The following is a 14247-nucleotide window of genomic DNA, read 5'->3' on the forward strand; positions in this document are numbered from 1 at the left end:
GTTAGCATCCCAAATGCATATGTAAAGTGTTAATTGCAAGAGTTGTAGAACTCTGTGATGCCATAAGACTGAGACAGTTATTTGCAGTTGGTACAGTTATGGCAATTAGTAGTCTTAATGGTTAGAGCAGCAAGCATGTTAAGTTATGCTGCTGTCTGCCTCGGAGTATCAGTCAGCCTGTAAATGTTAGTCATATATGTTAGGGTTGCCATATTTTGAAGAGCAAAAGAGAGGGGACGCTGTGACGGCCATTCAAAGCAAATAAATGCAATTTGTCTCGAATTTTATCCTGAAAAAGAGGATGTGTCCTGAAAAAACAGCACACGTGGCCACGCAAATTAGCAATTTAAGAAACATCTGCCTGCATTGTATATTTAATCTGCAACTGCAAGCACAATAAGTAAAAGTTGTTTGTTTGTTTGTTTAAAAAAACTTTAAAAGAAGTGTTTTGCACAGTTTTATAGGATGGGGAAAGAGAACTAATTAAAGGGTCATATGAGTGAGGGCTGACTTCTGCATACTCTGCAGATGGGAACTAGGATTTAATTCCTACAAAATCTGGAATTCCCCACATCAGTGGTGTAGCATTCTAAAAATCTCTAAAGCAGTATACAATATAAAAACAAACAATATCATTAAAACCAATACAACAGCAACTTAAGAGCACATAAAAACGAAACAGAATTTCAAGAGATTCAAACACATAAAACGGGGGACAAAAGTTATGGGTCGGGGAACATCTGGGCAAAAAGATAAAGCTTTACAAGGCTCAGCAAAAATAGAAGTCTTAAACACTTGGGGCAGAGACTGTTCCCAGGCCGTAATGGAATGTCTCTTTTCCAGTTGTAGACTAAGACTGGATGTCCTAGACCAGTAGCACTCCATCTACTGCTGTCCCATCAGTGTGAGCAAATATGGCCAATAGTCAGAGATGATGGGAATTGTAGCCCAAGCACATATCAAGGGCCACATGTTAACTATTCTTGAGCTTCTCAGCGGAAAATGACTATGCATTTTTATTTTTGCTGAGGAGACACACATTCATGCAACTTGCATCCACTTTGTGGATCCAAGGCCAACCCATCTCCCGACCCCTCTCTGAATTCTCATCATCATCATCATCACTTTTAATTTGTATACAGCCTTTCTATCTTACAATACTCAAGGCAGTTTACAAGCTGAAGAAACAAAGAATGTACACCTTATAACAATATAATGCAATACAAAAATGTGATAATAAAACAGCTTTAAAATAAGCAATCTACATCAAATAATGTAACATTCAACAATCATTAGAATAGTATAGAATAATAATATCAGCATATAAAAATTAAACAGAAACCCACTCTTAACAATTACAATAAATAATTTCAAAAACTACAATCAATAAAACAACAACAAGCCACAGTGCACAACATAATACAATACAAATTGAGAAGCAGAGACTTGAGGGTGGGGCAAGGCAGGTGGAAGAAGGCCTTGCCTGATGAAGTCTCTCCCTTCTAAAATGGAATTACTGTGATCTGAAGTTCTTGGTCCCCTTTGCACATATGGAACTCTAACCAGGCTTGTGGTGTATGTGTGTAGGGGATGCTCTACCTAAGTGCAATTCTATACATGGACCAGTCCCCAACACTGATGATAAAAAAGCAACCTCTATTCACTTAGAGATCCAAATGCACATTCAGGTTGCTGCATAGACACTGGAGTCATCAGACCTTGCTATATATCACAGTGCAGCCTGTCCCAAGGCGTACCCCCTTGGTACATCTGGGAGATATGCAAGACTTCTAATCTTTTTTTGTTTTTTGTTTTTCAGGGCAGGGACATTTCCTTGCCTTAGGACACAAACAACTTTTAAACACTAAACAAATTAAATCTGCTGAGGGAATTTAAATAATTCATGGGATGGCAGGGGACAGCATCAAAGAAAGGGAACATCTTCAGGAGAGAGAAAGAGGATCTTCGTTTAAAAACCCATTATGACAGTAGAAAAGGGTGCTTTTGCTGAGGTCTACAATTTAGAAGAAACACTTTGCTACCTGATGGTACCAGAAATAAAAGTGCAGTGGGGCGGAGGCAGTGCAAAGCAGAAAGCTTTTCAAGAGTTTCTGGAATTTTGTCACTGCCTAGAGCAGGGGTGAGAAATGTTTAGCTCATTGGTCATTGTAGCAGTCAACCTCCTGTCAGCTCCAGCTAGCATGGCCAGTTGCAAAGGATAATGGAAGCTAGAGCAACAAACAGTTGGAGGGTCCCATTCCTGGCCTAGCCTTTAGATGCCTGCATTTTGCAGGAGAAAACCAAGGTTGCAAGGAATCCTGTTACTGATGATGGTGTGTTGATCATCATAGAATTGTAGGATTTTAAGGCACCATAATGACCATCTGGTCCAACCCTCTGCAATGCAGGATTTTTATTTATTTTTTTTTTTTTTGCCCAGTGTGGGTTGAAACCCATGAGATAAAGACACACTGGAAGAGTGGCAGATGCAGCTGATGGACTATATGCAACTGGCCGAGATGACTGGTAGAATTCGAGACCTGGGAGAAGAGAGGGTTGAAGAAGACTGGAAGAAATTCAAGATTTATCTACAAAAGTATTGTAACTTGGTCGAATGCTAAGAAGGATGCTAGATCATAAATAATTGCCTACCATTGAATTAGATTTGAATTTGACGATAAGTGAGATTGAGGGAAACATAAAATTTTTGGAGATTAGATTAAATTAACTGAACAAGATTTAAGAATATAAATAAGATGATAAATTGCTGGAAAAAATTTACAATGATGTAAGTGGGAGTGGGAGACGTGAGGGAGTCCAAAGAAGTTCTGAAAAATGTGTTATGATACATGTTATATTGTTTATTATTTTTGCATTTTGTATTCAAAAAAAAAATCTCAATAAATATTTATTAAAAAAAAGAAAGAAACCCATGAGATAAAGAGTCTCAAGTTCTACGCACTGAGCCATGATATCAGTGCTCACAGAGGCGGATTTAGGGGAGCGTGACCGGTTCAGTTGCACCAGACCTTGGGGGGTGCCACAACTATGATTTAGAGTGGAGCATAAGCAGCAGGAAAGGGGGAGGACACCAAATTTTGGCATCACACAGGATGCCGCTGAAATTTGAGGCACCAACGTTTATCACCACACATTCTCTCTTCATGTTCACTTGACTATCTTAAGACTGGCTTATATACAATTTTCACCAGCAGCACCAACACTGCGTCTCAAATCTTTCACCAGAAGATGCAAGCAGCAGCAGCAGGCCTTGTCCAATAATTCCCTTCTTGTAACATTTCCAACATCTGGTTGTTTCCAAATACCCTGGTATTTTTTTCCTGTTATCTGTTTAAATTGGATATTTTAATTATCATTCTTACTGCTGCCTAGTTCTGTTTGTGTTTATGATTGAATTGTTAACTTCTTTATATTATTTATTGCACTTCTTTTGTGTATTCTGTACCTTTTGTGAACAGTGTACCGCTGTCTTCTTTTTCTTCTTCTGTATATTTCTTGCTGTTTTATTTCTTTCAGCCTCATTCTGAGGTTGTGCCAAGAGCAGAGCTGGGTGAGAAATTCAACTCAGTTCACATTTAAAGGCAAACACATCTACTTCACATTTTCCAACACAATACATGAGAGTACAGTGTGCATGTAAATGTATATATCAGAGAAAATAACATATATAAATGCATTACATCAAGGGAAATTGCTTTTCAAAAATGTACATATTAAAAGAAAAGTATGTGTATATTGGGATAAACTTGCATCTAAATGCTGGTGAATTTTCATGGGTACATTTTTGAAAAATAAATAAATTGCAATCTGACAAGGAAATGTGGAGAACTAAATTCAAGACTGGGGAAAGAAACGAATATGAGAAACTGAGACAAACTGAAATGAATAGATTCTGCCAACTCTAGCCAGGAGCCAGAGAGTTTGGGGCTTGTTGCCAATGCTGCAGCATAATGAGCCTGACCAATTGTCAATTTAGTCAGGCCAGAAGTGATGCAGGGCAGGAGACAGAGCTGTGTAATTGGGAATATGATAGAAATGTGCAAAATGATGCATCGCGTGGAGAAAGTAGATAGAGAGTTGTTGTTTTTTTCTTCCTCTCACATAAGTCTAGAACCTAGGGCCATCCATTGATGTTGAACGGCGGAAAACTCAAGAGAAGAGGCAGAAGAGAATGCTTCATCATACCATGCAGAGTCAAATGAAGCTACTACAAGATATAGTAGTGACCAGCACCAACTTGGATAGCTTTAGAAATGGTATAGACAACTTCATGAAGGCTGTCAGAGGCCACGGTAGCTGTGCATTACCTTCAGCTTTTGTACCTCAGTCCTTATGATTTGCAATAGCTTGAATAGTTCAGGAAGTTGTTTTAGGTTGCAGTGGCAGGACAAGCAGGGGGAAAGGAGAGACGGCAGGGAGGAGAGATAATAATAATAATAATAATAATAATAATAATAATAATAATAATAATGTTATTTATGTACATGGACTTTAATATATGGAATTCCTTCATCAGGAAGCTTATAATCCAAAACAGACACAGAGGAAGTGGGGAAATAAGAGGCATGAGTAGGCAGGGAAAGGGGAAGTGATTGTTTTGCTTTGGGTTAGTTACACTAACAGCACAGTCCACACACAAGATATGAGAAGGATGAGAGAGTTTGGCTTACATGGATCTAAAGCCCTTTACCTCAGCTGAGCTGGAGATGCACCAGGCTAAGTCACCCTGGCTCAGTCAGCAGCCCATAAGACCATGTAACTTATGCTAGTGTGAGTCCAAAAAGGGGCATTCCAGGAGTGTTGTGAGGATGTGGCAGAGGTGGGACAGGGCAGTGAGAGACATACCTATTCCAGACCAATTTCACCTGGTAGTGGTTTTGAAAGTCAAATGAATTGTGTATTCCCATTTGCTAAGTGTGAAAATTGCATTTGAACACAGTTGTAGTAATGAAAGAAAAGGAAGAAAGAGAATCTGGATTCCTTGTTCCCATGTCCAGTGCAGCAGGAAATATTAACTTCAGATAAACTGGGCAAATCAGAGCCCTTTCCCCAATGTTGAATTTATTCCTGGGAAATTAAGGCTGCTTCTGTTGTTTAAGCTTCAGGAAGAAAGGAGTAGGGACCCCTCTAACTATTACCCTTTGATGCTGGTTGCATCAGGCCACCTATGTATAGCACAGACCACAGTACAAAAGCATGAAGGTCACTGGCTGTGTGAGCGAATTGGATTTGACAGAAGCTCTGTGTCTGCCTCGGGGCACCAATAACTAGAGCAGCTCAACATTAAACTGACATCAGCAATATCATTCATAATGGACTTTTTGCTGATCATTTACACGACTTGCTCATTTGCCTTATACTTTGTAATTTCTTTGGTTTCTCGTTTTGGGTCCTCATCTGAGATCACACAAAAATCAGAACCACTCAAAATGACAAGTGTCTTACCAAAATGCATAGCAATATTCCTTTAAGGAAGAAAGGCAAGAGGAGGAATTTTAAGGCAAACATTTGAAACCAAATTGTGTTCTAACCATCTTGAATCTCTCATTAAGCAGTTAATAATTACATTTGCAGATATGCAAATGTGTCCTTTGAATATTCAAATATATGATGCTTTGGGAATGCAATAAAGCCTTTTGTTGATTTTCTTTTTTTCCTGGGTGCATTTGTTTCACATGAGAACACAGGAAGCTGCCTTATTCCAGGTCAAACCATCTATTTAGTGCAGATTATCTACACCAGTAGATAAGGGACGCAGGTGGCGCTGTGGGTAAAAGCCTCAGTGCCTAGGGCTTGCCGATCGAAAGGTCGGCGGTTCGAATCCCTGCGGCGGGGTGCGCTCCCGTCGTTCGGTCCCAGCGCCTGCCAACCTAGCAGTTCGAAAGCACCCCCGGGTGCAAGTAGATAAATAGGGACCGCTTACAAGCGGGAAGGTAAACGGCGTTTCCGTGTGCGGCTCTGGCTCTGGCTTTGGCTCTGGCCAGAGCAGCGATGTCACGCTGGCCACGTGACCCGGAAGTGTCTCCGGACAGCACTGGCCCCCGGCCTCTTGAGTGAGATGGGCGCACCAACCCCAGAGTCTGGCAAGACTGGCCCTTACGGGCAGGGGTACCTTTACCTTTACCTATCTACACCAGTAGTATCCAGCCTTTCTTGACCCAGTACTCACCTTTAACTCAAACATACATTTGGGAACCCATATCTCTCTCCACCCCCACCCCCACCCCATGGACCTATATGTGGGTAGTGCTGTTTTTCAACCCACCTGGTACTGGGTCCCAGCCAGACTGGCCTACCCATGAGGCAAGGGATGCATCACTCACTGCTGCTGCCACAGTGGCAGCAACAGCTGTGGCACATTCCTTGGAGGCCAGATCTTCTCCCCTTTGATATCACCTCTACAGTGGCCTCTTAATGAATAGGAGGTGTTGCTGGTCTACTCTCAGCCTTGTTATGATGGAGTAGGGACACCTTATTTACCCAGGAGCCAAAATGTATTGGTCTAGCCCTAGTTTCAACCTTCCAGATGAAAACCAATTATCTTCTTCATTGACTGGCAGTGACTCTCCAGCAGAAAGGTCTTCCATATCACCATATCAAGAAACCATATCATTTTTTCTTTCATTTTTATGGCAGAGATTGAACCTGTGACCTTCTGCATGTCAAACAGCTGTTTTATTAAAGAGTTATGGATCCTTCTTGTGGAGGAATCCTTAAGTTTGCATGCTCTCCTTCTCTACTTATGGGTGTATGTGAACCAAGATTTAACAAATAGTTCCCACTCATGCCCACTGCAAAATGTCATGAAAGGACAGTACGTGTTGGGCCTACTTGCATACAAATGTAAGTGTCAAGACTTAAAATTTAATGCATGCTAAATGTCCTATATTTGGCAGAGGGTGCGGGAAGTTGGATCAGTATGGCTTCATTTGGCATTCTATAGTTATGATTCTGAGGATTGAGATTTATACTTGGGGTGCAAGTGGGACTGGATATGTGAGGAGTTCCTAGCACAGCAGCAAATTTGATGGGATATATTCACATGGGAGGAATAATTTATGAAATATATTTTTGAATCTGCCCTACTGGATCTGAACAATGTCTTCTGCAGCAACATTCTTGCTAATAGGATGCTGTGCATTCCATTTTTAATGCAACTGTTCTCATGCTTTATTCTTTTCACTAAAAGTCTACTGGATTCATCACTAATATACATGTTCTCAACCAGCTGTGGCACTGCGAAGCCTAGTTAAGGCATGTAAAGTCCCGTGCCCTATATGGCAATTGCATCTTTCATTTGTGAAGGTCAATGCACCAGCTATTATAAAACATGGAATAGCCATGTTTGTTTCCAACTCTGGCCAGGATCTGAAAAACTCCTTGCAGCCATTTAGGAACTTCTCTACTTGCACAGAAGGATTGCTGACTCCTTCATCCATCTGTAGCCCCTAGTGTCCCATCATATTCCGCTCTGGAGGGCGTCAGACCTTCAGAAGAAAAGTGCTGTAGCTCAGCTGAACAGCACATACTTGGCATGCAAAAGGGGTTCCACCCTCCTTCCCTGGCATCTCCAGTTTAAAATGCCAGGTAGGATGTGTCGTGAATGAACTCTGCCTGAAACCTTTGTGAGCCACTGCTAGTCAGAGTAGACAATCCTGTGTCAGGTGGACAAATAATCCAATGTGTCATAAAGCAGCTACTTCTGTTCCTAAGAGGGACCTTGCCTAAGTACACATTTGAAGGGGTCACAGTTGTGCTGTAGAATATATGTGCTGCATGCAGAAACTTCCATACTTACTCTCCAGATAGGGCTGTCAGTCAGTGTAGACATTACTGAATTAGACCAGTGGTCTGATTCAGTATATGGCAGCTTCCTATGTTCATAGGAGAAGTTTACAGAAGAGTACAAGAGGTTATATATTTAGAGGGAAGGAACAGCTGAATAGCATTATGCTAATATAGAACACTGTTGTGAAACCTATTATAAAGTCCCGAAAGCAATGCGTTCAGAACATTGGTTTCTGGACTTTATTTATAACAGATTGTATCTAACCTACGTTTTAGTCAAGAGTAGACCCACTGAAATTAATAAACCTAACTTAATCATTTCTATCAATTTCAGTGGGTTTGTGCTGCAAAGGACTAACACGGGGAATCAACCAAATCTCTCTTATGCTGAACAAACTGGGGCTTCAAGCAAGCTCCATGTACATATTATCTCTATAATACGATTAATTTGCTTAAAAAGAAGCAGCACGATGGGCTCTGATTAACAGAATGGCCCCTCTTGCACAAACTGGAATGTCTGCCAAAAGGACGCTTGTCTCATAGTCTTACAATATCGGTACCGAGCATCCCGAGAAACAAATGTATTCCACACGGAAGACAAAGAGATAGCATTTCACCTACTTCAAGATAATGGCAGTCAAAATCTGAAGAGGAGAGATAGAATCGTGTCAGGGAACTGTTTTCATAAATGTGACTGTTTATACCTGCAGGGCCTACAATTTCTCCTTGTATTCAGCATCCATATTATCTCTCTTTCTCTCAAAGTTTGCAGAGTGTGTCTTTTGGACTCATCATTAGCACACGGTGAAGGCCCATCCTGTTTTACCACCTCAGGTGAAAGAGGGAGGTTTCCCCAGTCCCTTGCTAAAACCTCACTTAGTGCGAGGCAGCAGCTCCATGAGATCTCGTGAGATTTTGCCGGAAGCAGCCATCACTTTTCACTTCCCCGGCAGCAGCAGCGCCTGGCATGGCACGAATGGGGGTGTTGCATGTGCAGACCCAGAGACCTCCCGCCTAAATAAAGACACATTTGACTCAAATTTTAGTTTTGCTTTTTTGGCAGAATTTAGGCCACAACTTTATTGATTACAGAAAGTGAGTGGTTGCATAGGCTCTGGTTCGACTAGCTCCCTGCTTTGCAGGTAGTGCTGACCCAGGGCACCAGCATAGGTCAGCCAAGGGTGAACACTTGAGTAGGCAAAAAGCCACTATGTTCACCACCCAGATGCCCCCTTGGACTCAGGCACGGGCACAGCCCCCTCTCGGGGGTTGACCAAACCAGTTGAGTCTCTGAATTCCTTTAACGGAATACCCTTCACATAGGGATAGCGAGAGCATTCTCCCATCCCTATCACCTGAACCAGTGCCTATCCACAACCTTACAAGTTGTGACAATTTGCTACGTGGCAGGCGAAACCCAAATGGCAACAGCCAATCAGCCAAGTGGGGGAAATTCCTGTCATGCCGCTGTCCAGCGACAGACAACACACAACGGCATAGCAAGATCAATCGCAAAAAATGCCCTAAAAGTAGGGAGAGGTAGGCGGGTGTTCTGAATGCACAAGCCGAAAGAGGAAGCTCTGGGTCACATGCATGGGTATCTATAGGTCCCTCAATCCGTTTGGACTGCATCCCATTGGCCAGATTAAACCCAACATCAAAGGACCTACCAGTTGGGTGTTGTGGCTGTCCAATTTCACCCACCAACAACACAGGAGGTTGGTCTCCAGATCTCACAGCAACATGTGCCCTCTTTTAGGGAGAACACAATCTGCCACTGTGTCTTCAATTCTCCAAAGGAGTACAGACCCTGGTTGAGAGTCATGCCCCCTAGATTATAATGAATGGCTTGGCAGGGATTGGGTTGGCCAATAACAATACACAGAATCATAGAATCATAGAAATATAGAGTTGGAAGGGACTATGGAGATCATCTAATGCAAATTAATTATTTTAATTAATGGAATTTCTGCAATATATTAATTATAATTGTAAATTTTTTATCTGTAATATCTTATTTCATTTGCATTTTGGTTTTACAGTAATACCTGTGAACTGTTAAGAGAATTTTCTTTTTAACATATAAAAACATTGAACATTTTAGTGTATAAAGTATCTTTTTTAAAAAAAGCCAGTAAGTAAAATACTTGAATATGGTGAGATACCTGAAGGAGTGCCTTTCACGCTATTGTAAGTGTGGGCAACCTGGACCTCAGATGTTGCAGAACTCTGACTCCCATCACCTTGACCAGTGGCCAGAAATGATGGGAGCTGTAATTCAGATCAAGGAACAGAGTTTGTGACAATGGCCAGGCCAGTAGGACAGGACGGCCCCTGCAACACAATTCTTCCATCAGCCCCTGACTTGATGGCAGCTAGAATCCGCAATAAAGTTTAGATGTCTTTTTAAAAACACATCTGTGGTCCCAGGCCTCTGCTTGATACATCATAGTTCTAACTCTGCCCAATTTCTTCAGCTGCATCATCTTCCTGTTAATGTTTTAATATGCAATTGCTATACACTTCTCTGAGACTTGATGTGAGAGGCAGTATAGAAATGTTTAAAACAAAATTGTAATAATATACTCTAGCATACAAGATTAGTGTAGATTTGCCATGCACAGGTTGCTAACATTTCTTTAAAAGCTACTAGAGGCTACAGGGCATCTTCCCACAGAAGCTGTTTATGTGTATTAGCCTCTGTAAATAAACATCCCAGTGAATGGCAGTAGTTGTTTAAATGTTCTCAAAGTGTACAGAAAGTTCAAGAGCATCCCCCCCTCCACACACAATATTATCTTAGGCAGCTGTTTTCCAACATTATAATCAGCCTAAAATGAACAAAGAAGAGAGGGTAGATAAATTAAAGTCCCTGAATACACATGCAGACAGCAGACACAATCCAAATTGTTATGATTTTCCATTGCAAATCATTCACATTAGAGCGGAGTACATGGAATGCAGTGTCTCAGCAATGCAGACATTGTCAAGATGTAGAGAGCACCCATTGTATGGCGTCTCCTGGTGATGCTAGATTGTGCCAAAAAATGTCTTGGCCTCAAATGGAGCTAATGTTGGTGCATTTGGTTGCCTCTGAGTCATCTTGTCAGCAAAACACAGAAACATGTGCCTTGTGTGGTAAAGTTTTTTTGTGAGGAGTTCCACTTGGTTGGGCTGTGAAAAGACTGCTAGTTGGACTGCTAGCCTGGCCATAGCAGGCCAAGTATCTAAGGTTTCATTTTGAACTCCCCAAGTCACTCTTGGATGCACATTGCAGCTGATTCCTAAAGTTTTCTGTCCTGACTGGCTTTAAACATTACTAATGAGCTGAAATTAATCTACGGTATTTCCCACAAATAAGTTTGAAATGTAGGTGAACTTGCACTCCTGCCTTCACTCTGAGATGACTTGATATTTACAAAACTGCCTTCCATCCTCTAGGTGCCATCTATTTCACCTGTTTCATAGTCCTCATGGCAGCACCAATGATCAGATTTCTAAGAGTCCATACTTACAGCTGCAACCTTTTTTTCCTTTTTCTTTTCAACACCCAAGGTTGGTTAACTTGAAGTTAGCAAAGCATGTTGCAATAATCAAGCTGAATTGGCTCTCAAGTTATCATCACCAAGATAGGGGTAAGGGCCTACCTTGACATCTGTGTGCCAAGTGCCATTTTGAATCAAAACATGCCTTTAGCATAAGTTTGCCCGTTTTTGGCATGGGTTCAGCTGTTTCTCATAATATCACTGCCAAACTCAGCATGGCGGGTCCTTAGGTAGAGGCAACAGTCTCTATTTATATTTGAGACCTGGGCAACATTTTATTTTAAGTCGGCAGACCAAGATGATTTTCACATGGCTTCACCTGCTTTTGGGAATAGCTTCTGCTGACTCTTGAGATATTGTCGCCAAACTTGGCACAGACATTCCTAAGGTGGGGGCGGCACTCTTTATTAGTGTTTGAGTGCCTGCTGTCATTTTGAATCAAGATGGTGGACCCAAACATGACTTTGGATTGATTTATCCAATTCAGGACGCTGACAGATCCAAACTCACAAATTGCACTATCCATTTTAAAATCACATCAAAAATAAAATAAAATAAAACACCCAGGCAGTGCTGAGCAGTCCCAGCTGGTACTTTTAATAAATAACTGCTGTGTCTGTGGCTTCAATGCAACAATTCTTTGAGCATCTCCTGGTGGGGGAAAAATGAGCAGTAACCAGGAAAGGAACAGATCCCATGTATTTTGAAATATTGGGAAATTGTATACTCATAGCAAAACAAGCCCTTGTGCATTGCCACCCTTTCAAAGTGACAATATAAGAAGATTTTCCTGCACAGCAATGCACTCCACATAGCGAAAGCATCGTTGATCATTGCTGTTCGAGGAACGTTTTCTGTGTATACCCAAATAAGAAACAAAAAAGCAGGCAAACAGTCAAGGCACATGCTGTCATCACTAGAATCATGCCTAACAAGAGAAGCTGTAATAGAGGGGTGACCTTGCTGTGTCGCTTGAACATGAAGAGTGTACTGGAAGCAGATGAGGTAGCCTCTGGCTCCTGATGCAGAGATTACTTCTTCAGATGATGAGTTCCCTTCGGAAAAAAAAATTAATTATCTTTTCAGTGACATATAAAATTACCTTTTATTGCCCAACCTAATCTTGAGAGCCAACTGTTCGGTCTGCCACATGTAACAAGTTATTGTCACACACGGCACAGTCAGGTTTCGAAAATAGCATGTGGTATCTCAATTGCAGGTGGGACGCAGGTGGCGCTGTGGGTTAAAGCCTCAGTGCCTAGGACTTGCCGATCGAAAGGTCGGCGGTTCGAATCCCTGCGGCGGGGTGCGCTCCCGCTGCTTGGTCCCAGCGCCTGCCAACCTAGCAGTTCGAAAGCACCTCTGGGTGCAAGTAGATAAATAGGGACCGCTTACCAGCGGGAAGGTAAACGGCGTTTCCGTGTGCGGCTCTGGCTCTGGCTCTGGCTCTGGCCAGAGCAGCGACGTCACGCTGGCCACGTGACCCGGAAGTGTCTCCGGACAGCGCTGGCCCCTGGCCTCTTAAGTGAGATGGGCGCACAACCCCAGAGTCTGTCAAGACTGGCCCGTACGGGCAGGGGTACCTTTACCTTTACCTTTATCTCAATTGCAACACGCAAGAGGGGACTTACCAGGCTGCGGCACTGAAAAGGAGCAAACGGTTCATCTTAGCGGGCCAAGAAGTAAAAATTCTTTGCTCTGAGCCAACTGCATTTTATGGAATATAGCATGTTAGATAAATGGAGATGAACAAAACGTGCTGCCAAGCCTGGCAAGCTCCTCTGGATGCAAAGCAAGCACTGACCAAGCAACTGGCATTGACAACACAGACAAAAAAAGGACAAGAGCAGCTCAGTCTTTACTAAGGCACTGAATTGCTCAGGCAATGAATAGCTCATAAAGTTTGAGGCTTTGTAGGATGACGGAATGGTCCCTTTTTGTCCCCTGATAACTCAGTCGAGAGCTGCAGCTCTGCATTCTGGCAACAGGTGGCACCTAAGCACAGACAGCAGGCTATAAACTCCCATGTGCTCTATGGTCATAGGTGTTGGCCTTGAGATGACTGACTGGACCTCTGTTCAAGGGCTTCATGACATGTGGGTCTCTTGAAATGCTAATCACACCCACTAAATATGGCCTCAGTTTGTATCATCATCATCATCATTAAAAAATTGTATACCACATTTCATCTGTAGATCCCAGGGTGATTCACAACATAAAATTACAATATATAAAAAACACAAAATACATAATAAAAATAAGAAGAATGAAGACAACACAATAATCCCCCCTTTCACAACCAGGGCTTTTTTTTTATAGAAAAAGAGGTGCTGGGACATGTTGACCTTTTTTTAGGGGGGGAGCACCCCACCGCGGGTTTCTGCATCGCCCCCTCCATGGCTGCCACCCACAGCCTCTGTCATGTCACCCACAGCCACCTACAGAGATGTTGGAATGCACAAAAGAGGTGCCGGAACTCAGTTCCAGTGAGTTCCGGCTGAAAAATGCCTTGCTCAAAACACATTTAAAAGGCACATGTAAATCAGCCAAAGGCCAGGTTAAACAGGAACATTTTCACCTTGTGCCCAAATGTGTATAATGAAGGCACCAGGCGAACCTGCTTGGGGATAGCATTCCACAAATAGGGAGCCACCACAGAAAAGTCACATTCTTCTATTGACACCTTCCAGACCTCTCGTGGAGGAGGCACATATAGAAGGGCCTCAGATGATGATCTCTGGTGTTGCAGGCCTGGGCCTGGGCTTAAGAGGGCTGATCAAACAACCTCCCTCCCTTCCTTTCCTTCAGGAAACATTTGTGAGATCCTATCCTTTTCACGTGAATGGTAAACACTTATTAAATATCCCCATATTTTCTCATAACAACCCAGTTC

Source organism: Podarcis cretensis (genome assembly GCF_951804945.1).
Source record: "Podarcis cretensis genome assembly, chromosome: Z".
NCBI lineage: Eukaryota > Metazoa > Chordata > Lepidosauria > Squamata > Lacertidae > Podarcis > Podarcis cretensis.